The sequence below is a fragment of the Hipposideros armiger genome, unplaced genomic scaffold (assembly GCF_001890085.2).
Source record: "Hipposideros armiger isolate ML-2016 unplaced genomic scaffold, ASM189008v1 scaffold_483, whole genome shotgun sequence".
NCBI classification, from domain to species: domain Eukaryota; kingdom Metazoa; phylum Chordata; class Mammalia; order Chiroptera; family Hipposideridae; genus Hipposideros; species Hipposideros armiger.
The window spans coordinates 50,880-72,546 of NW_017731833.1; the positions used below are offsets into that span (position 1 = coordinate 50,880).

Consider the following 21,667-nt stretch of genomic DNA (forward strand, 5'->3'; position numbering starts at 1 on the left):
AGAAAACTCCAGAAAAAGAACTAAACAAAATGAAGGCACGTGACCTACCAGAGACAGAGTTTAAAACAGTGGTTATAAGGATGCTCAAGGAACTTAGTGAGAACTTTAACAGAGAGATAGCAAGCATAAAAAAGGACATAGGAACCAACAAAAGAACCAGTCAGAAGTGAAGAATACAATAACTGAAATGAAGAATGCACTAGACGGAATCACCAGCAGATAAGATGAAGCAGAGGATTGAATCAGTGATTTGGAAGACAAGGTAGCAGAAAACACCCAATTGGAACAGCAAAAAGAAAAAAGAATTTTAAAAAAATGAGTATAGTTTAAGAGATCTCTGGGACAACATTAAGTGTAACAACATTCGTATCATAGAAATGATATGAATTTCTATGTCCCAGAAAGAGAAGAAAGAAAACAAAGGATTGCAAACCTATTTGACAAGATAATGACTGAAAACCTTCCTAACCTGGTAAAGAAAATAGACATACAAGTCCAGGAAGCACAGAGAGTCCCACACAAGGTGAACTCAAACAGGCCCACCGAGACACATTAAAATTAAAATGCCAAAGGCTAAAGACAAAGAAAGAATCTTAAAAGCAGCAAGAGAAAGGCAACTAGTAACTTATAAAGGAGACCCCATAAGATTGTCAGCTGATTTCTCAACAGAAACTTTGCAAGCCAGAAGGGATTAGTACAAAATATTCAACATGATGAAAATCAAGGACCTACAACCAAGATTACTCTACCCAGCAAAGCTATCATTTAGAATCCAAGGACAGACAAAGAGCTTCCCAACAAGAAAAAGAAAAAGCTAAAGGAGTTTATCACCACCAAACCAGAATTACAAGGAATGTTAGAGGGACTTTTTTAAGATGAGGGAAAAAAAGATCAAATTATGAATAATAAAATGGCTATAGCTACATATCAACAATTACTTTCTATCTAAATAGACTTAATATGACAATCAAAAGACATAGGAGGGCTGAATGGATAAGAAAATAAAATCCTTACTTATGCTGCCTACAAGAGACTCACTTCAGATTGAAAGACACACACAGACAGAAAGTAAGGGGATAGAAAAAGTTATTTCATGAAAATGGAAATAAAACAAAACAAACAAATAAAAAAACACAATAAAAGGTGGGGTAGCAATATTTATACCAGACAAAATAGACTTTAAAACAAAGGCTATAACAAGAGACAAAGAAGTACCCAATAATCCCACTTCTGGGTATTTATCCAAAGAAACAAAAAACGCTACTTTGAGGGGACTTGTGCATCCACATGTTCATTGCAGCATTGTTTACAATGGCCAAGATGTGGAGGCAGCCTGGGTGTCCATCAGTGGATCAGGAGGAGGTGGTACATATATATTATACAATGGAATATTGCTCGGCCAAGGAAGGGAATGGGTTCTTGCCATCTGTGGCAGCATGGATGGACCTAGAAGGTATTGTGCTGAGCGAAGTATGTCAGACAAAGACAGATGCAATGTGATTTTACTTATATGTGGAATCTAAAGAACAAAATGAATGAACAAAACAGAAACAGGCTCATGGATACAGAGAACATTTTGATGGTTGCCAGATGGGAAGGGGGTTGGGGGTGTGGGTGAAAAAAGGGGAAGGAATTAAGAAGTACAGATTGGTTGTTAAAAAGTAGTCACGGGGATGTATGGTATAGCATTAGGAATATAGTCAATAATATGGTAATAGCTGTGTATGGTGTCAGATGGGTACTACATTGGTGGGGTGGTGGGGGGGTTGGAGGGCAAGGTGAAAAAGGTGAAGGGATTAAGAAGTACAAATTGGTAGTTACAAAATAGTCATGGGGATGTAAAGTAAAGCTTAGGGAATATAGTCAATGACATGGTAATAACTATGTATAGTGCCAGGTGAGTACTAGACTAGTCAGAGGTTTACTTACTAAATTATATAACCACTATGCTGTACACCTGAAATTAATATAAAATAATATTTAATGTCAACTGTAATTTAAAAATTAAAAAAGGAGGAAAGGTGAAGTGGACTAAGAGGTCCAAATTTCCAGGTATAAAACAAATAAGTCACGGGGATGTAATGTACAGCATGGGGAATATAGTCAATAATATTGTGATAGTGTGGTACAGTGTCAGATGGTTGCTGGACTTATGGTGATCACATCTTTAGGTATATAAATGTTAAATAACTGCGGTGTACCCCTGGAACTAATATAATATTATACATTAGCTATATTTTTAATAAAAATCTTTATAAAAAAATAAAACCAAAATAAATGATGGCTTGGGCAAGTTACTGACATTTTCTGTGACTGTGTCCTCAGTAAATTAGGTTGGTAATGCCTACCTATATTAGTTTTCTATTGCTGTTGTAACAAATTACCATGAATTTAGTGGATTAACACAACACAAAAGATATATGCACGTCTATGTTCATTGAAACATTATTTACAATAGCCAAGATATGGAAACAACCTAAGTGTCCATCAATAAAGAAGATGTGGTCTAGATATATATGATGGAATATTACTCAGCCATAAAAAGAATGAAATCTTGCCACTTGCAACATGAATGGACCTTGAGGGCATTATGCTGAGTGAAACAAGTCAGACAGAGAAAGACAAATGCCATGTGGTTTCACTTATATGTGGCCTCTAAAAAACAAAATAAAATTCATAGATACAGAGAACAGAAAGGTGGCTGGGTTGGGCAAAATTGGTGAAGGGCATCAGGAGGTACAAACTTCCAGTCCTGGGGGTGGGATGCACAGCATGGTGGCTGCAGTTAACAATACTGTATTGCATATTTGAATGTTGCCGAGAGAGTAGATCTTAAACATTCTCATCACACACAAAAATAAAATTTTGTAACTTTGTATGGTGATGATGGTAACTAGACTTCTTATCTTGATCATTTTGCAGCATACACAAGTAGGAGTCATGTTGCACAACTGAAACTCACGATGTTATAGGCCAATTATACCTGAGTGGACCCCTCGACTCACAAATTTATTACCTTCTAGTTTTAGAGATCAGAAATACAAAATTAGCCTCACTGGGATAAAATCAAGGTGTCTACAGTGCTGTGTTCCTTCTGGGGGCTCTAGGGGAGATTTGTTTCTTGCTTCTTAGAGGCCACCTGCATTCCTTGGTTCACGGCCCCTTTCCACCTTTAAGTCCTGCAATTGGTCACTCCAAACTCCCGTCTCACTCTTTCACGTCCAAGGACCCTTGTGATCACAGTGGGATAAGCCAGAATCACCTGTCTGCCACATAACCTACCACATTCACTGGTTCCAGGAAGTAGGACGTGGGCATCATTGGAGGGTCGCTGTCTTGCATACGACACTACATCTCAGAATTGCCACGAAAGCCAAATGCTTATTAGGGTTAGGACAGTGTTTGGCACAGCGAGTAATCCATCAACAACGCTTTTTGCTTCCTAAGAACTCAGCCTGTGAAGTTACTCGCCAAGGTCGATCTCATTTGGGAACACTGGGGCTTGTGCAAATGCGAGTTATTTTGAAATTCAGGCAGAATTGGTTTTGGCCTAGCGATGCCCAGGATCATAGCATCTTCTAGCAAAAAAGAGATGCTATATATAAATAGATCATCAAAGCCAACTCTCTAATTTGTCCAGGGTTAACTGAGGCCTGAAACTGTCTCTAAGTGGCAGAACCCAAAGAGGTTCAGCAACTTGCCCAAGGGTGCAGGGCACAGGCAGGAATGTGAATGCAGCTCATTACAGAGTCTGTGGCGCAGGTGAGCCCAGGCACACGCTCGCGCACCGCAGACCTAGGCTCTGTGACAGTAAAGCCTCAGAAGGCCCTGTCCCTCTGCAACACAGCTGGAGCCGCTGCTTTGCTCTCAGCCTCCCCTGTCCAGATTTGAGCCAGTGACACCCCGTGCAAGGGTCCCAGGCCTGCCAGCAACGCTGGATTCTTCCTACCCTCATTGCCCTCGGGGAAGCCATTGCCAGTTCTCATGACAGCTCCCCTCACGTGGCAGCAGGCTCTGAATATCAGCCACACTTAGGAGCGAGGGGTGGAAGCATATGTCAGAGCTGGAGCGAGGAACCGAGTGACAGCCTTCTTCTGGGAGGGAGACTGTTTTCACAGGCAGGGCTGCTTTTGCAGTGAACTTCTCCTCTTCATTTTTTACTCCACCTGTTACCAGACCAGATGGCCCCAGCTAGCCTTTTCTTTCACAGGCTTCAAATAAAATGCAACACCCTCTGAGATGTAACCAAATTCCACCCACCGACAAAACTCCCTCTACCCAGGTGCTCTGGGAGTCACAGGATTTGACACCTACACAATCTGACATTTCCAGCTGGGAGGAGGAGGCCTGGAATGGGTGCTCAGACTTTCATTGAGCTTTTCAATAAATACTTACTGAGCTCTCACTAAGTACCCTGCATCACGCTAGGTTTGTGGATACAGGCAAACTTGGCAGCAGTGGTTTTTGCCCTCCTCAGGAGCTTACAGGCAAAATAGGATCGTTCCTTTTCACTGAGAGGTGCTCTGAAGGCGGAATAAGTGTGATTGAGGGTGTTTATCAGAGGCAATCGGGGAGGCCTTCATGCAAGAGGTGATGCATCAAAGCCTCAATGGGGAGGAAAAGTAGGTGCTGTCTCAAAATGGGGAGAGGGAACAGCTATTACAAACACAGGGGGCAGCATCTGCAAAAAAGCCTGAAACCTGTCCCACGGTCAGTGTCTTGAGGGGACAGAGGTGCACAGCAGCTACAGAGGGGCAGACATGCTGGGGCTCCTGGCCTTGGTAAGAGATCTGGATGTTCTCCTGAGGCTGCAGAAGCATGTTAAGCAGTGGCATGACACAGAGTTGCATTTTTAAAAGTTAAATTTATTGGGCTAACAGTGGTTGCCAATACTACCTAAACTTCAGGTGTACAACATTATCATGTAACATCTGCACACTCTATTGTGTGCTCACAACCTGAAGTCTAGTTTCCTTCCTTTACCATATATTTGATCCCCTTTACCCTCTTCATTGTCCCCCCACTCACTTCCCCTCTGGTAACCACTGAATTCTTGTGTCTATAAGGGTTTTCTTAAGGCTCTTCTAAAGGACATCTTCAGGGGCAGAGGCAGAGAGAGGCCTCAAACTCAGAGCTCTATCTCCCTGCCCAGTGCTCTTTTCACCAGTCTTGGAATGTGCGCCTGGCCTCGCCATCTGAGTTTGAGGAACCTGTTCCATTGGTGTCCAAACACCTATACCCACTTCCCCGTCCCCTGCGTTGTCAGAGTGAAGGACATCTCAGAATGCAGGCCTGCTCAGATGGCCTGCGCCAGCCTCAGTTCTCTCTCTCTCTCTTTTTTTTTTAAAAGGTTTTATTGGGGAATCGGGGAAGGGGAACAGACAGGTAGGCAAATTGCTGTTTTTGCTCTTCAGTCTAGTTGTGGAGACATCGCTTCACTGGCCCATGTTGGTATTATCATTGTGCTCTTCCTGGGTGAGGCATCGGTCGCCGGTCATTGGTTGGCCACTCACAGCGGTTCCCAGCAGCTCACACCGGCTGCCGGCCGGTCACATAGCTCACGGCAGCCCACTGCAGCCCCGCTGCAGCCTACGCCGTCGTTGGTGACTCACAGCAGCTCCAGCTCCAGGTTGAGCTGTTGTTCACCATCTTAGCTGTAGAGGGCGCAGCGTCACTGGCCCTCATGTGGGATCCGAACCTAGGCCCTGCGGCTCAGAGCTGGTGTCCCAAGCCAGCTCTTAACCACCGCGCCACTCGGCCGGCCCTGGCCCCAGCTTTCTTACCTCTAGCTGTGAGTCTTGGGAAAGTTAATTTAACATCTTTGGCCTTGGTTTCTCATGTGCAAAATGATTTAAAAAAAAAAGTTAACTTCAGATCATTATTACGTCAATTGAAAAAGAACAAATGCATGTAATGTGTCTGACCTCAAGTCAATACCCAGTAGGAACTCTTTCAGTTGGAACTCCTGGGGTGGTGGGTGGTCAAAGGTTTTTGCTGACGTTTCCTGTACATGTTTTCTTAAGGACTCCCAAGCTGGAAGCAGCTGCTGCTTTTTGCTTTTTGTTTTCCCTGCGAGCCTTTATTCCGGCAATCGGGAGTGTGTAACCCAAGCTTGACAATCACGGCGCACTGTCCATTGAAGGGATGTGTTATGTTTTCAGAGTGCACTGATTATAATCCTTGCCTGGGTCCATATGCAGATGGTGGGAGCAAGAAGTTGTCTCTTTGGTTGGCTGGGTAGCTCAGTTGGTTAGAGCATGTGCTCTGAGCCACAGGGTTGCCGGTTCAACTCCCGCATGGGATTGCGCCCCCCCCGGGCCCCCCCCCCCATAACTAGATTAAAAACAGCGACTGGACTTGGAGCTGAGCTGTGTCCTCCACAACTAAGATTGAAGGACAACAACTTGACTTGAAGCTGTTGGGTCCTGGAAAAAACACATTGTTCCCCAATAAAGTTAAAAAAAAAAAAAAGTTGCCTCTTTGCCAGAGAGGCTGCTGGCTTCCATGTCCTCCAGAGGCCAACAGGTGGGTGAAATGAGAGACGAGAGACGCAGAGCTGAGGGTCACAGGAACAGAGAGAGAGAGCTTGGGGGCAGCACCGAGCCCTGAGGCTCATGGGTGGCACAGCTCCGTTTTTCAATTCTGTGAGTTACCTCAACAGCTCTGCAAGGTTCTCAAGCCACTGACTGCCAAGCTGAGAGGAGGTTTGACACTTGGAACCCAAAGAGTTCTGACAAACTGTGTATTTGTCAGGGTCGCAGGAATTCTGAGCTCAAAGTTCAAAGAGTCTCAAAAGGTCATCCAGGACAGTGGTTTAAACAACAACAACAACAACAACAACAACAACAAAAAACACAGCACCATTTTGGTTTGAAGTAGCCGAATCTTTTCAAATCTTCAGGAACCCAAATATATAAAACATAAAAGAGGAAGTACTGTTGTAGCCACAGGAGGGTGGGAGACCCTCAGCCTAGTCCGCCACCTCCTGAGTCTATCCACCTGGCCTGCATCCATCTGAAAGCCAATCAGGTGGTCCAGCTTCCTACACCAGCAATCACCTGGACTACGTCTTCGACATTTGCTCATTGAACCTCAGTTGCACACGCCCACAGGGTGCAGCTGACAAGCCTGGAGGCAGTCCACTTCCGTCTGCAGACGCCTCTGGTAGCAGCAGTTCCTCATCTGCCTCCTGGTAACACTTACCCACAGCCCGAGTCCCAGAGCTAATTAAATACGCCTTTCCTGAAGACAATTTCCACGCCCCACTTAGTTCCCAGCTTAGCCTCAGTTCCTGAGGACCGTTCCTTGTGGGGCCTCATGTCCAGCTGGCGAGAGGCCTAAAAGAGGCAGACTTCTGCACAAGGTGCGATTTAAGGAGGACAAAAAGCAGGGGACTTAGAGAAAGTGTTTGCTTACAACACACACACAGAGGTGTATGGGGACCCTGTTACTTCGTAGACGAGGCCTTTTCCTGCTGCCAGGTACTGCGCTCAGGGCTATGCACGCCTCTTGTCCTTTCTCTTTTAGTCCTCACAACACACCATGAATTTAGGGATGATTTTTATCCCCATTTAAAAGATGAGGCCCAGGCGAGTTAACGGAGCTGGCTCTAGTTCAAGAGCTCATATGTGATAGGTCTGGGATTTGAACCCAGAGCTCAGCTGACTCCAGTGCTGGAGCTTTTAGGTGTATTTCTATCAGAAGACATAGCCCTCCTTGCCCTGGATGAGGATGAAATAGGGCACTGGGAGGATAGCATTGATACAGATGATATTTTGCAGAATTTATATCACGGTGGTCAGGACACAAGGCAGACAACTCCTTTGCAGGTAAGTCTTGGAGAAACTTCTTGTTAACCATCACACAGTCATTGCGAGTTAGAAATGATCTAATGTTATTTGAGCGAGAGTCGAGGACGGTGTGGGTCTCTGGGGTTGGAATGATGAGGTGTGACTGCAGGACCAAATCGATTGCAGTGAACCCATCTTCCCATTTCTCTTGCCCGTAGAGACTCTTTCAGCTTGTTCCCAGCCCGAACCCCACTTCTGGTGCCACTGTGCTCTATCAAGGAAGAGAATTTGAGGAGCAACCAGAAGGAGGAAACTGCTTTGTCCGCCTTGGATCCTGATGGGTCACCAGGCAGGGAACTTGGTCTCTGTTCCCTGCTGTAGAGCTTCAGAGTCACATCGGTGTTCCATGGCTATGTCTGACTTTTTCTTAAAATGTGCCATGTGTTAACTGTAGCAGTGATAATAGCAATAACCTTCCCGATGCCTTTTATTGAGCCATTCTAAGCACAGGCACACACATAATCTTGTCCACACTCACAGCATGCCTCCCAAGCGGGTGCTCCTGGGGTCCCATTTTAGCAGACATGGCCGTTGAGGTCTGGGGAAACTGGTAGCATATTGGAGCTTCTTGCCCAAGGTCATCCCTTTGTAAGTGGCATGGCCGATAGCTGACCTCTGGCAATCTGACCTCGAGCCCAGCTATCTTGATATATTAAGTGGAAACAAAATATAAAATAAAGCCGATTTCCAAACAGTACAGGATATGACTCAGCAATGGAAGGGCACCATTGTCATATGCAACAAGGAAAGATCACACAATAATTACACCGGGCACAAGAAGCTTGGTAAACGTGTACACGCTGTATGATTTCATCGACATGACACATTCGGTTGACACAATTCTAGAAAATGCAAACTGAGTGATAGTCACAGAAAGCAGCTCGGTGGCTGCCAGTGGTGGGGAGGGGTGGAGGGGGGGCTTTTACAGCATGAGTGACCTTGAAGGGTGATGGGATTCACCCTCTCGGTGGTTTCCTAGGTGTCTAAGAATGTCAAAACTCATCAGTCTGTACACTTTCAATGCGCGTAATCTTATTGTATGTCAAGTATATCTTGATCAAGTTTAAAGAACAGCATTCGGCAAGAATCTGTTTTTTTGTTTGTTTTTTTTTAAATTAAGAGTATCACTTTCATTTCCTTCGTTGCTGAATACCCTCTCTCTCCTCCTGGCGGTCTCGCTTGCTCTTTGTTCCCACTGCTGGGAACACGTCTCACTGTGCACCAGCTCTCCTCCGTTCACTCCTCTTGACTCTGTAGACTTAGGAATGTCCCGTCCTCCCTCAGACCAAACCTTCCCTTTGGCACGTGGCACTGTAATGGTCTAGTGCTTTTTCTCCACTGTTGCCTTGTAAGTCCCATGAAGGCAAGAGACCCTCCGTCTCTTGTTCATGGAGGATTCTTAATACATAGCACCAAGCCTGGCACATAGTAGGTTTTCACTAGACCTGTGTTTGAATGAATGGCCAAGACACTATTTAAAAATCCTAGTAAGTACTACTCACTAAAACTAACATATTAAGAGAAAAAAAAACCCACCACACACAAGATCAATATTCTCTAATACGCAGCCAGCATAATGTTAAGAATGATTATGAAAATAAGATGGCACATAGCTGTTGAGACTATAATACTTAGAGTCATTCAGAACTGGTTGTGCCAACTGCCCGCCAAGTTTTCTTCTCTGTATAATGGGGATAGTGCTGTTCCGTCATTGTTAGGCAGTTTTAATCAGGTAAGTAGCATTGTGTTCAGAGCAACTGAATATCATCTGTCACCAGGACCTCCCATGTATCTGGTTCTCTTCTTTCACAAAGTGTTTCTCATATAGTACCTCGGTCAGCCCTTGCCGGAACTTTGTGGGGAGGTGACACAGATGTTATTATTATCCATTTTAAAAGGAAGCTGAGGCCCAGAGAAGTAAATGACTTCACTCAAACGGCAGATACAGGGTACAGTGGTACCAGGAGATCCTGTAAAGGGTCAGCACCCTGTGGAGGGGGCCTGCTGGGGTCTTGCCTGCTCCTTAGACACTAAAGTGACTGAAGGCCCCTGCCTACCTCTCCAGGCAAGACCAGGTTTTTTTGGGCAGTTCCTGGGACTCTGTTCTCCGAGTCAAGAGGCGGGTCCTGTTCCCACCGTTTTATCTCAATTGCACCTCCCCTCAGGCAACTGATAGCTTCTGACCGCTCAGCTCCAACAGCAGGTGGCACACAGCCTCCTTCCCTGAGTGCACAACTGAAGCCCTCCACAAACTCCCTGACCTACAGAGGTACAGTCCTCCCCTACTCTCGCCCCTGCGCGTCCCACACCCCACACACAATTTCTCCCCTTTCTCTCCCTCACATTTTCTGCTCCTCTTTCCCCTCCATCTGGGCTGCTCCTTTCCCACAAGAAAACGGAAATCTCTGCATTGATGAGGCAAAGCATGCTACTATCTCCCTCCGCCCCCTTCGCTCATGTACTGTCTAGCTTGGAACTCGGCCAAAGACAGGCCCCTATCACCTGGGTCCTACCTCGTTTATCTCAGCTGGAGGATGTGCTCTGTTTGGCCCAGCACCATAATTTGTTTGATTGTTTAATTTTATTTTCTTCCTAACATTTTAGAAAAATAGATACATTTCACATAATACCCTGGTTTCAGGCTTCTCTCTCAAAAAAAGGGAAGCTTTCACAACAAGGGGTCACACACAGCAGTGACCAGCTGGAGTGGAACAATTGCTGCCCTGTAGAGAGGCTGAGCGGCTGATCTTTACCAGAACCCCCTGGGCTCCAGGTTGGTGTGACTCACCTGGCCTCTGGAAGCTTTTGAGTGTGTAACCCTTTCTCTGGCGGTATAACCCAACTGGCAAAGGGTTTACGTCAGTCTTCTTTCTTCCCTTCTGTAAGTGGAAAGACCCAGTACAGAGATTCATTTTTCCACTGATGTGAATTATACTACCGCCCCAAATTAGATAGCAGAAGCAGTTACACGCAATTTGGTTTTAAATATATTTTCCACCCCAATGCAAATGTTATGTGGCATATTTAGAATCCTTCCCCCTCTCGAAGTAAAGGTTTTTTTTTCAAGGCAACTAAAATGCGCATTGTTCAGCACTCCACCCTGTGCTTTCAGGTTTGAGGATGATTCTAGCAGATTCCAGAACTGCAGCTGAAGACTAATTCTATGAGTAGCTTTCAGCAATGTAGCCCCTAGCATATCCGATTTAATGCTCACTAATTCAATTGCTCTTTACTTTTTGAAGCTCAATGCATATTTTCAAAGGCAGCTCCAGTTCCTCTTAAGCCCCAACACCTGTTTTTTTACTTCTCCGGATATGCGAATGAGCTGACCCTCAATTTTTTTCCAGTGGTCCTTAGCCCCGAGCAGAGAGGAACTGGTTCTCACCGTAAAAACTTTCTCTCTCTCTGCTGACACTGGCCACCCACCATCTGGTGTGTTTTCACCTGAGGGGTCGCTGGCAAGCACCGCCTGAAAGGGCCTGAGCAAACCCTAGAACAGTTTTTCTGGACCAGCAACGCATATGATCTTGTTAAATGCAGACTCTCAGCCCCACCCCAGACCTCTGGAACCCAAATCTGCATTTTAACAACATCCCCAGCTGACTCATATATAAATAAAACAAGGTAATTTCTTTAGTGAAAAGGACTGTGAAGTAAATAAAAGAGTGATATGACATGACTAGGAAGAGGCTACTTTACGTAGAGCAGCTGTTCTCACAGTTTTTGGTTTCAGGACTATTTACATTCTTAGGGATTGTTGAGGACTCTGATGAGCTTGTTTTATGTGGGTTATATCTATCAGTATTTGCCATATTCGAAATAAAACAAATACACTTTTAAAACGTTGTTAATTCACTTTGAAATAATAAACAATACAGATCAACACATGTTTTATGAAAGTAGCCGTATTTTCTACAACAGAAAGAATTCCTGGGAAGAACGGCATTGTTTCACATTTTTGCAAATCTCTTTAAATGCCTGCCTTAATAGAAGGCAGGTGGGCTCTCACTGCTGCCTCTGTGTTCAGCCCGTTGCAGCACCACACATCATGCGGTCTTTGGAAAACTCCACTGCACACATGAGAGACAAGTAGTGAAAAATAGTATTGTTATGCAAATCGTTTTGACTTTGCGTCCCTCCTGAAAGGGTCAGGGTCCAGATCCCAGTTAGAACTGGTGGTGTGATGCAGTGATGGGCCAAGTCCTCCCAGCAGGCGCACGTAATGCAAACCTCAGAGACAGGAGCCCGCTGTGGGAAGGCCTCACTGGAGAGCATTGAGATTGTGCAACGCAGCTTCTGCCCGCGACGTGGTCCTGCGGTAGCTGCGGGACAGGTCCCTTGTCCTCTCTGAGCTGGTTACCTGGTCTGCTTTATGAGGAGGGTGATCTCTAATATTCCAGCCCAGCAACCCCACCCCCAAAACACAACCATCCCCACCCCCTGCCCCAATACCCAGGAGGTTCCAGAGGGAACTTGAGAGTGACTCTGTCGTTTGCCCAGCAGAGGGCGATGGAGACCAGCGCTGTCTGGACCACGTCCACCCAGACACCGGGTTCCCTTGTGATCCGGGCCGTTTCCTTGGCACCGGCCAGCACCGAGTCTCTCGGGAAACCTAGGCCGGCCCCGGGGAGCGGCTGGGAGCCCGAGGGCCTTCACGTTGACCCAAACGTGGTCTCGTTGGAATGCTCGGACCCTCCTGGGAAGTCTGGGAAAAGTAGAGGAAAAAACTGGTTTGGGCAAAGACATGATTTTCCCTCTCGGCCTGTCAGTGAGGACGCACCCAGGAGCTGAGGACTCCTCCCGGGAAAAGCCGGGCGGGGTGGCGGGGCAGGGGGCCAGCCCTGGGCCCTGCGCCTGCCCTCCCGGGGGCGCCCGCCGGCGGCACGGAGCTGCGCGGCCTGGGCGACGGCACCGCCTGCCCAGAAGAATCCCACCGCTGGGGGTCAGGCGGGGGCGGGGGCTTTCGGTGTCAGGATGACACCACTTGCTCGCGGCGCCTTCTGGTTCACCTCTGTTGTCATGGAGACGATAGCATCCTGGCAGTCTGGGGGACACCAGCCCGCGCCCAGAGTGACCAGGAGCTCGGCCCACTCAGGAAACTACTGGGTCAAGGGCGGCGGCCCAAGGAGACGGGCTGCGGGTCCAGGGTCCTCCTCTGGGGGCGCCCTGCAGGCCCACGTGCCTTATGGGACCGGATTGTCACGGTCTCAAAGCCCTGTGGCTCCAGGGTCTTAGAAACAAGCCCTGAAAAATATCGAAGCCCAAAGACAGCAGCAGGTGCCTGACAGAACTGACTTTTTAATCTGCTAAAGTTTGGGGGTTTTTTCTTATCTTTTTTTCCATGGAGCAGTTTCTTATGATTCTCTTCGGAAGATTCGCTGGATTCATCTACTTTCAGTGGAGCAATGTTTGTTTTCTGTCACTTGGGCCAGTTTATATTGAGCACCTTAGACCGTGCTAGGTCGAGCGGAGATGCTAATAAATAGTACAGCCCTTGGTGCTGAACACCTAGTTGCAAGGTTGCACAGACATGAACCCATTTAATCTTCACTATAAGCTTAAGAGGCTGGTCTTATCCTATTATACAGAGAAGGGAACTCAATATCCAGCTAATCTGAAACCAGCTACGAAGTTAAATCAGATCTGACTCCTAAACTAGAGTTCTTAACCATTACCAGGCAACTGCTTAAAACATCGGTTAAAATGGCAGAGACCCTTGGTCTCTGAAATTGATGCCTTTTTACCGCCCTGAGATCATTTAATCTTTAATTATGTGTTAACAATTGAGAAGGTCAGGGCAAAAATACTCCTAAAGAAGGAATAAGGAGTACATAAATAATATAAATGCAGCTAACATTGATCGAATGCCCACCATACACCACGCCCTGTGCTAAACCTTCCACGATCATTACAATTCATGTTCACAACAAAGCTATGAGGGCGGTTCTATTACTTTGGTCCCCACTTTGCAGATAAGGAAACCAAGGCACATGTCCCAAAGCTAACAGATGAATACTGAGTCATTAACAGAAGCCTGTCCTGGGCAAAGCAGGCATTCTGTACAATTGCACTCTGCTTTGGGGAGAATGGAGACAGGGTGTTGTATACAAGCAGCCCCAGAAAACCTCGCCTATTTGGACCATTTCCATCTAAACTGTATTCTACTTTGGAAGCAGGCTAGGGCTAGGGTTCCTTTTATCTCTATGGGGAAAAAGGTTGCTAAACTAATAGTATAAACAAGGTGAGAACATTTTTACAGGACGTTTTAGAGTTTTGAAAGACACTTCCCTACCCAGGATCTAATGCCATCTTCACAACACTTGTGGGAAGTTGTCAGAACTGGTCATTTTAGTCTTAATGTACAAGTGAACTTCAAGAAGAGAGGACTTTTTAATTACTAAAAAAAAAAGTCTTTAACCACCACAATAGCCAAAGGTGAAAACAACCCAAATGTCTATCTACAGATGAATGGATAAATAAAATATGGCGTATACACACACTAGAATATTATTCAGCCTTAAAAGGGAATGAAAGTCTGACACGTGCTACAACATAGAGGAACCTTGAAGACATTAAGTGAGATAAGCCAGGCATAAAAAGACAAATTTTGCCTGATTCCACTTGTATGAGGTCTCTAGGATAGATGAATTTACAGCAATTGAAAGTAGAGTAGTTCCCAGGGGCTGAGGGGAGGAGGGCATGGGAGTTATTGTTTAATCAGTACCGAGTTCCTGTTTGGGATGGTGAATAACTTCTAGAAATGGATGGCGGTGATGGTTGCACAACACTGTGAATGTACTCAATGCCACTGGATTGTACATTGAAAGATAGTTACAATAAATGTTATATATATTTTACTACAATGAAAAAAATCTTTTTAAAAAAGAGGAAACCGCCTTGGCCCTGTCCATGCTTATTTAACTTTTTCTCTTAGAGGGGGCTTCTCATGTGTTTATTAAAGCAGGAGCAGCTTTAACAGAAGACCCTGGCTTTGCAGGGTTGCGGCCTCCATTTGAAAGTAAGAAAATGTCACACCTTTAAAAATAGCTCACAATCATGTGTTTTCGCTAAATGCAGGGAGGCTGGTATTCCCCTCAGGTATTCCAAATGAGCAAGATCTGGCTAGGAGGGGGGAAAATTGGGGGGCGGGGGGGTGAGTCACTGGTTTGGCAGGTAAGGTCACCATGGGGTGACCGTCTGCGTGGAGCAGGCTGTCCACCTCCCACATCTCCCATCTCGTCCCCTCAGGGGTGACCAGGTCACCAGCCAGCATAGCTGGAAGTCTAGCTGCTCTGGTGTGATGTTCAGTGGGAGACATTCCTCTTGATGACTCAGTGACTCAACATCCTAGCAGATGGAAAGAAAACCAGCTCTGAGGTCAAGACCGTGAACTTCCAGGTCACGTTCTACGAGTGGGAGAGGGAAGACATACAGCCTCGGGAAGGGTGAGGAGAGAGCTTTTTTCTGTTTGTTGGAATGTTAAATATCTAAGAAATGGAATGGTTTTACTTATCTTGATTATCCTGAGTAAGACAACTGAGGAGAGTGGCACGCGGACGGGGACAGTAAGTATTTGCTGAATGGCCCTTACTTTGGAGGAGGTCAACGGCAAGAACAATTCCCAACTCTGGATAGAATGATACATATTTTTAATTAGGTTTCACCAACTCTAGTTTGCTCAGAGGCACCGGAATTGAAGCTTGATATATTTTCGTAGAACTGATATAGGTGCCGTGTGGGCAACGCTGGTACTGACCCAAAGAATCATGATGTTTTTGTAGGTAACCAGGTTATTAATAAGTGGTAATAGGAAAGGACTTTCTTGAACGTGTTTGTACACTCATCTAGCAACCATTAACCGAGGTACCCTATTTATAAGATGAAAGAGAGCAAGAAAGAGAAAGTTTTTGATTTATTTGTTTTGCCTTTTTCCTCTTTAGTCTCTATACTGTTGAGTCAATCTGGTATGGTTTAAGGTACGTGAGCCTTAGAATCAGAGAAGCCTTATATTAGTCAGTCAGGTACTTTTGGTTGCGAGGGACAGAAACTGAATTTAAATCAGCTAGAGGGGGAAAAAAACCTCAGGGGATGGCTTCAGGCACAGCTGTATCCAGGTGCCCAAATGATAGTGTTAGGGATCTGTCATTCTGTATTTCTCAACTCTGCCTTCATAGGCCCATCACCCATAGGTGATATTTTTGAATCACAATGGGGGCTTTATTTACTTTTATGGTACTCCCCCCTCTTACATATGACTGTCACCCCAGAGGAACTCACTTGAAAGAATGCTTCCTTCTCAACAAAAATATCTCACAGACTGAGAAAGAGGTAAATGCTGTTTCCAGAATAAAAGGGAATGGTTGCCAGGCAGGCAAAAACAGTAAGTGTCCACTCCCTGTGTGTAAATGCATGCCCGGGGGACAGAGGGTTGAGAGGTTAGGTGCCACTTGCCTGGGTTGCCAGTGAGTCAGCCCGGCGTGGGGACATGTGTGAGCTCTCTGGGCTCAGCCGACCTGAGTCGAAAGTGGCTCTTCGCTAGCACTGTGGCTTCCAGCCACTCGCGTAAAAGTAACCGTGCTGATAACTATTCGGGTGTGGGGACAAGTGCTCCATACCACATGTATTATCTCCTTTACTTGACAGCTCTGAAAAGTTATCTGTAAATTACCCATCTTACAGATGGGGCAGCTGAGGGCCAGAGGGCTTAAGTGATCTAAGGTCACCAAGCTAGGAAGGGGCACTCCAGCCCAGGGACCTCTCACTCTCCTTGCCTGCAAAATGGGGATGAAATGGAGGACAATGAAAAGGAAAAGGGGAAATAACAGCAAAACGGCCATGACATGTTAAGCGTGAAATAAATCTAATTCTCTTCATCTGTTCTTGCCTTGCCTCCTTTCTCAGTTTTTTCTTTTCCTTTTTTTTTTTTGGTCACTTCATGTGCTCCTGGCTTCTCCTCCCTCCCTCCTTTCCTTTCCCCTTATCTTTTTCCTTTTTTGGCCTCTTTTTAAAGTCCTCACCTGGTCCAGGGTGATATTTCCAAATCACAACTGTGGCTTTATTCACCCCCATAGATATGACTGTCACCCCAGAGTGACCCACAGCATGAACCCCAATGCAGCTCTCTGGTTGTTCGGTGGGAAGGGGAAACCAAGGGGAATGGGGTTCCCTTCACCCCAGAATGCTGATCTCTGCCTGCAGGTTGTACTCACTGGTTTAATCTGAACCCCACTCTGCCTGGTGGGACAGTTTCGGGGACCCTCCTCTCACCACAGTTTTGGCTTCAGCCCTCTCCTGACCTCTCTTTCGCCCCCTCCTGCTTGCCTGGGGAGTCAGCCCAGAGGCCGGATGAAAGGGAAGTGAGCCCCAGGTGAAGGCTGCCTTGGGGTTTTGAGATAAGCACCTTTAATTTGGACGTGTTGTAACTAGAAATGCAGAGGAGCTGAGGTTCTAAGGGCAGGGCGGGGCATTACGTGTTTTCTGGGCTGGTGGGAGGGGCGCAAGGGTGAGACCTAGACAGTGGCCTCCCCAGGAAGAACAGGTGTGAGGGGAGGGGAGGGGTAGAAAACAGCCAACCTGTAGCCCCTTGATAACCATTTTATAATGTTCTGGCCTTGGGGCCAGAAGTCCACATAGGTGACAGAGCCAAGAGGGCTTTGTCCCCCCACCTCTACCCCGCAACCCCCATCACAGACACACTCTCCCGTGACAGCTCATGAGTGTGTGTCATTATGCACACACCCACCTCCTGTTTCAGAGTGAGGGTCTCACCCCAGACCCAGGCCCCTCAGACCACTTGTCCCCCACCTAGGTGGGCCCTAAAACTGGGGCAGTGTTGCTGGCGGCAGAAACTGCCTCCCTCTCACCCCTCCCCAACCTTGGGGGAAGGCGCCTAAGTCCAGGGGAGCCTAGGCTGGGAGGAGAGGGGCACGGTAAAGCTTGCCCTTAGTAAGTTCTACTCCAACCCCAACAAAGAGCGTTAATAATCCCCATTCCATAGACAGGAAGCTGGGACTCATGGGTTAGTTAACAGGAAGATACAACGTCCGCTAACTGAACTAGGGCTTCATGTCATGGACTTAGTCACCCCCGAGATGCCTGGCACCTGGGAACTGTGTCCCCCCGCCACTCCCTGCCCCCCCGGCCCAGCGCTTCTCAAGATTTAAAGGGCACCCAGGTTCTGAATTGGCAGGTCTGGGAGGGGCCTGATCCCTGCATTTCTGACCGTTCTTAGGTGACAGCACTGCTCCCCACGCTTTGAACAGAGGTTCTGGTTTCAGGTTGTCCTGATGAGCTGAGAACAGAGTCTGCTGAAAGTCACCCCTCAGGCCGCAGTGGTGGGTGGCCTCGTGTTGCGCAGCCCAAATTGCGATGGTTTGTGGGTATAAAATGCACGCCAGATTGTGAAGACCTGGTAAGAATGAAATGAGGTAAAACATCTCTTTAATAACCTCTTGTATTAATTACATATGGAAATTAAAATACTTTAGATATACTGGGTAAAATCAAACATCTTTTAAAAGTTATTTCGCCTGCATCTTTTTACATTTTTTAATGTGAGTACTAGAGAATTAAAAATTATGCATGTGGCCTGTATTACGTTTTCATCCACGAGCTCTGGCCTAGAACAGTGGTTCCCAACCAGGCATGGGAGACATTGCTCCCCAGGAGATATTTGGCAATGTCTGGAGACGTTTTTGGATGTCATATCTAAGGGTTTGCTGCAGGTATCTAGTGGGTACAGGCCCCGGATGCTGCAAAACATTCTATAGTGCACAGGACGGCCCCTCACAACCAAGAATTAACTGGCCCTGAATGCCAACAGTGCCCAGGTTGCAAAATGCTGGTCTAGAATCACCCCCACTGTCTTTGTCCCCCTACTAGAATCTGAGTCCCAGGAGATCAGGGACGTCGCCTGCCCGTGGCTCCTCAGACAGGGCCTGGTAGGAGGCGGGCACAGCGCTATGTGCTTACACTGAGGATCTCTCTCACCACCTGAGCCAACAGCAAGGTGGTTTGAAGTCATCCATGCAAATTAGCGCAGGCCACCAGCCGCAGGCCGCAGGATGATGCCGTGAGACCACTCCGCCCTGACAACAAGCTAGGACAAGACAGGCTCTGAACGGCTTGGCTGCATGGCCCTCCCAGCTGCACGCTAATCAATCTATCAGCGGCAGAGATAGGAATTGTCTCTGAAGGGCTCCTCAGACCTCTGCAGCCAGCCCGCCCCGCCCAGGCAGGCCTTTCACAGACCAGACCGCTTTGGTTTCCACTGACTTTATTTACTACCCAGTGGTGGCTTCAAAGGGCTGGCTCCGGCCCATCGGAGGGGCTGCCTTTCCTCAGCTGCTGGGCCCTGGAAACCCAGACCCAGGGTTTCTAAGGGAGAGTCATCTCTCAGCCCTTTCCCTTTGCAAGAGGCTGGTGGGTGGGGAGGGTGAGGCCAAAAGAACAACTTGGGTCCACCCAGGGCGTGCAAGGCAAAGGCATTGGGCAGATTAATTTCTCTTGTTCAGATAACTCTTTAATCTTCAGTGTGAAGCCTTGAAAGCCACGGTCCTGGGTCTTCTGCCTTTCCCACCCTTCACACCCTGGGGTGGGGCCCTGTGCTGACAGGAGCCTGGGTTTGCCCCAGAGCTGGGCTGTGTGACCTTGGGTAAGTGAGGGAAGTGCTCTGGGCCTCAATTTCCTCTTCTATAAAATGGGGGTGAGGGGAAGAGAAGAGTTTGAGTTGTGCAGATCTTTACATTCTTCGGTGTCTCCCTCCAGTCTTCTAGTAAAAGCGCCAGCTCCTTCGCAGGGCCCAGGTGTGCTCGCGCCACCTTTCTGCCTCCTGACCTGCAAGCCAGTTCCTTGCCCTGTGTCGCGACGACACCCCACGCTTCCCCTGCAATGGACTGCCTTGTTTGTTAGCGCGCCTTGTTCTCCACGGCCTGGCAGTCTCTGGACACGCCATCCTGCTCGTCCGTGGAGTTTTCTAGAGCAAGGCTGCAAAACATGTGTGGTGGGTCACATGGCACGTGCTGACTCTGTGCCCTTGGACAAGTTACTTACCCTCTCTGTGCCTCAGTCTCCTGGAAAAATAAGAATAACAATGCTACCTGATTTATAGGGTTATTGTGCGGCTTAAATGAGATGATGCGTGTAGAGTTGTTAACAGCAGTGCCCTGACGCCTGGGAAGCAACAAGGAGAAAAGTCCCTGCCATCATTATTAACATTTCTGGGACCTGTTCCCACTCATCTCTCAGCAATCAGCTCAGTTGTCACACTCTTCCAGGAAGCCTTCTCTGATTCCCACCTACCAGCAGAGGTAGCTGCCCTTCTGCGTTCTGACTGACCCGGGACTTACCCCTGTCAGCACTCTTATCACTCGTGTGGTAACTGCCTGTTTACTTGTCTTGCTCCCTCAATAGGTTGTCACTTCCTCTAGTCAAGAGGTTGGAAACAGACCACCTGATGGCCCAAACCACAGGTATGCTTTAGCTAGACTACTGGGCGATTAGGAAACATTTGAATGGGATGCTGAACTTTGGAAATAGAGCGATTCACTAAACAATAAAGTCTATGAAAAAAAAATCTAAAAAATAAAGTCTATTGAACCAATAGGATGATTTCACATAAAAACCTGGATTTCCAGCTTTTCTTAGAAAATCAGAAACTGCGAACACAAACCACCCTCACCGCTAGCACCTGCATGAGTGTCACTTTCAGGCAGAAGCTGCAGGCCCAGCCCAACCCCATTAGCTCACACCCTCTGCCCCAGAAATAAGATGATGATATAAGCCTATCATTTACATAGGGACACTTTTGAGAGTGAAAAGGGAATGCAACTTATAATGGCAAATCAACAACGGGACGACCCAGGGAGAACTGGAGCGCACACTCCCCTAATTATAGGGCAGGGGTCTTGGGCACCTTTCCGCCCCACATCACACGCTTCCTGACACATACATGCTTGATAAGTGATAATAACTGTACTGGCGTCTTTTGGGCATTTGCTTGATGTGTTAACTCACGCTGTCCTCCCACGAACCCCACAAGGTTCTGAGTCCCAGGAGATCAGGGACGTCGATTGCCTTCATTTTGCAGACGAGAACGCTGAGGCACGAGGTATTAGGAACCTGTCTCAACTGCACGGGTGGGAAGTGGGGACCAAAGCAGTCTGGGTCTAGAAGCCTGTGTTTTGGGAAATCAAGAATTAACTTGAAGGTCCTTCCCAACTCTAAAAATGTCTGGCTCTCTGTTTTTTTCCTGTTGTTTTCTCCTTTCCTGCCGGGTCTGCCGCTCCTGTGGCCCTGGCTTTTCTCTGCCTCTCGGGCGTCCTTTGCTCTTCGTCTCTCTGCCTCTGGCTTTTTCTCGCTCTCGTGCCGTCTGCCTCCCTTGCCTGTGTCTCTCGCCATGCTCCTTCTCGAGTGTTCTGCTCCTGTCTCTGCGCTTCTCACGCTCTCTCTCTTATCCTCTCTCTTCTCTCCCTTCCTCTCCCTCCTTCTCTCTCTCCCCGCCTTGTCGTGTGCACTCTTACAAACCATGACTAAACAAACACTTTCGTGGTGGAAGAGTATGTTTTCAGTAACTCATGGTGGGTCTGCGCTTGCAAAAACCCGACGAGCGGGCGCTGTGCCTCCCGCCCACTTTAGTGAGGACACCTGTGGAGAGCGGCAGGAGTCCTGAAGTCGGACGATCCCGGATCCAGGGGACAAGCACCCCTGCACACTCCCAGCCTGTGTTGCTGTCCTGTGGGAACCACTGGCTGGGCAGGGGATGGCTTTGCGCAGATAGGCCTGCAGAGACTGACAGGTAAGCAGGACTAATGGTGCCT

The 21,667-nt window shown here is 47.3% G+C and overlaps 1 long non-coding RNA gene across 1 annotated transcript in view; it reads right to left on the reverse strand.

The window, feature by feature from the left end:
• LOC109395801 (uncharacterized) overlaps positions 1-10,753 on the reverse strand; it is a 47,770-nt gene extending 37,017 nt beyond the window's left edge. The window contains exon 1 of the long non-coding RNA XR_002126726.1: positions 10,639-10,753. This is a non-coding gene — a long non-coding RNA (uncharacterized LOC109395801). The remainder of the gene's footprint in view (positions 1-10,638) is intronic.
• Between the last annotated feature and the right edge of the window lie 10,914 nt (positions 10,754-21,667).